Source organism: Pelophylax lessonae, assembly GCF_965119305.1.
Source record: "Pelophylax lessonae genome assembly, chromosome: 2".
Lineage (NCBI taxonomy): Eukaryota > Metazoa > Chordata > Amphibia > Anura > Ranidae > Pelophylax > Pelophylax lessonae.
In genome coordinates, this window is record NC_138769.1 from 47,763,724 (window position 1) to 47,766,970 (window position 3,247).

The window sequence follows — 3,247 nt, forward strand, 5'->3', positions numbered from 1 at the left end:
CGTGCTTCACCTGTGACCTGTGATGTGAATGTAACCATTTGCTAGGGCTTTAAATTATCCTTAATCAGTTTTAACATAGGACCACCATCCGATTTATAACTGAACTAATACTCTTACCCCACCGGTTAGTACATTTTATTGAACAGGCATCAGTAAAAGGAAAAGGGAATAAAAGGGAAGGCATCATTAGGGTACAACGTTGTTCAGGTAAGTATGAATCTGTTGACCGTTTCTAAGCGAAGGAGGATAGGGAATTATTATTGGCTATTGCTTTTTCATTTAAGCATTGTAGATTCACTCTTTTTTGTTATAACTAAACATGATGCTATTAATATGTGTGAAACTATAGTATGGTATTGTGATAGGAAGTTGGAGATGTAAAGATTAAGTAATGCTTTCTCTGTAAAAAAAAATATATATATATATTAAGTAATGCTAAGTCAGGGGAGGGTTTTGTTAGGATACCCGTAAGTTGTGAGATCATTACAAAAATAGCGTTCCAGAAGCTATGTAAATTGGGACAGGACCACAGGATATGGGACAAATTTCCAATATCTCCACAATAACGCCTACATAGAGGTAAATGGTCGGAGTAAATTTTAGACAATTTATAAGGCGTGAAGTATCCTCTGTGTAATAATTTAAGGAAATTGTCCCAATGATCCGTGCATTGAGAAGTGGTAAAGGCATGGGTAATTTCTAAGGGGAACATAGTCCCAAGTTCTTTTTCCCATTTAAGGAGAAAAGTTGGTTTCTGAGCCGATTTTGGATATTGGAGGGAGTTCTAGAACCAAGAGATTCCACCCTTTAATGTCTGTTTAGTGTTCACATAGTTCCACACTGATGAATCAGTTGTTACATAATTAGAAGGAAGTTTAGAAATAAAGTGGTGAATTGGTAAATGAGCAAACGTACCTTTCCACAAATGCTCAGGAACTTCAGAGATATCACGGTAACCCAAATTGGTCCACTAAGACCCATTTATGGAAGGGATGAGATATCCGTAAGACAAAAGAGGCAAGGAAAGGTTGCAGGGTGACGATATGTAAGGACGAATATTCAAGAGAGATTGCCAGGCCTCTAGTGACACTTGTATATATGAGTATGTGGGGAATGAAAGTTGTAGTCCTGTTGATTTGGCTATCAATAGGGATGGGAGGTCTCCTTTGTTGAGTATAAATTTCTTCAAAGTAACCTATAGTTTGTCAGTATTGGGAATAAACCAAGATCTTAATTTGTCAAGGATGGCATCTAGGTGATACTGTTTAGGTACCAGTAGGTTTTCTCCTCCCATAGCTTAATTTAATTAGGGAATTGTATGAAATTCTAGCTCTACTTCTTTTCCATATATATTTCCTAATTAGAGTTTCACATTCCTGAAAAAATTTAGAGGGTAGAAGGATAGGGATAGTCTGGAAAAGATATACAATTTTAGGCAAAACGTCTGATGAGGGCCACGGAGATTGGTCTCAGTTGACATTCTTTTTACAGTTCCGATATATGGTTACTATTGAAGATCATCAATTTATTATAATGTTATTTGATACATATTGCCATATGACATTGCTTATGGGTTTTTCTTTAAAACCTAGATGCTGATTTTATTGGAATTGCATCTTGATATTGCAAATTTTCTGATGATGATTGTTTAAGTAAATACTTCTGTATACTGCTTTTAAAACTACAGTAAAACTATTGGAAATAACATTTTAGACAAAACAAGCAATTTGAAGGCTGCAATTCTACCTAACCAGAATAGTTCATAGGACATTATAGAATTTAGGGTTTTTTTTTGACAAATTCTAAAAGGGGGACAAAAATGAAATCATAGCATTTGTTTGAGGGGTATGAAAGGTATATCCCCAGGTATTTCAGTGAGTTTTTTTTTTTTCCCCCAAGTATAGTTGAATTGGGATTTTAATATTGATTTAGTATCTATACAGATGGGGATAACTGATTTAGTTATACTAACTTTGTAATAGGATACCATGCAAAATGTTTGTAGTTCTTTTTGTACTTTTTTTTTTTCAGATACGTCAGGGGATTTGTCTGGGTAAGATAACATCTGCAAAAAGTCCAATTTTATGGGATTCTTTATTGATCTCTATACCAGATATCAATGGGTTCACTCTAATTGCCAGGGGTTCCATAATTAAAGTGAAAATAATAGGCGAGAGAGGGCATCCCTGTCGTGTACCATTGGTTATTTGGAATGAGTCTGATGAAACATTAAAAGTGTACATGCATGCTGAAGGCATGGTGAGCCATAATGGCTGAATGAACTAAACTTGTGAAGCCAAATTTATTAAGGACTGAGCTTAGAAAACCCCAGTGAACCCTATGAAAAGCCTTTTCGGGCATCTAGTGTTAAGAAAACTGAGGGTTGACTGCTAATTTCCAGTAGTTGTAATAGGTTAAACATATGTCGAGTACCATTGGGGGCTTGGCGTCCCATCATAAACCTTCACTTGGTCTGATTTGATAAGGGATAGGGTAAGTTTAGCTAGACTATTAGCCAAACTTTTGGCATAGATGTTCAGATCTGTATTTTAAAGTGATATGGTTCTAAATTTCTTAGGATAAGTAGGATCTTTACCTGGTTTAAGCAAAGTGATTACAATTGCTTCCAGCATTTCTTGTGGGAAGGATCCAGAGGACACCGCTTTATTGAAAACAGAAGTTCAATGGGGAGCTATAGTATCACAAAAAGTTTTTTGTATTATTCTGCCGAGAATCTGTCTGCACCGGGTGACTTATTATTTGCAAGATTTTTGATTCCTTTTTTGGTTTCTTCAACAGAGATAGGGGCATTTAAAGATTTAAGAACCCCTGGGTCTACTGGGGGGAGTGGAATAGATGATAAATAAGAGGAAATAGACGCCTCACAAGGTTGCAGGGTTTCCAGATCTTCATAGAGGGTATAGAGAGAATGATAGTATACAATGCTGCAATCTAGTGGATTTTGTATAGAAGACAGGTTGGTTTTTATTTGTTGTTTTTGTTTTCTCTCACTAATAATTTTTCTAGCTTTGTTGCTTTGAGTCAACCTAGCCTTCTAGTTTTCAATACTTTTTCCTGATCTGCTTTTAAGAGAAGACGAAGTTCCTGTCTAGATTGCAACAAAGCTGCCGTGTTGGCAGGGTTAGCAGAAATTTTGGTTTGGGCTTTGAGGTTCTGAATTTTGTTTAGTAATTTGTTAGTTGCTAGCGTTCTCTGTTTTCTTTAATTGATATTTGTGATCAAGGCG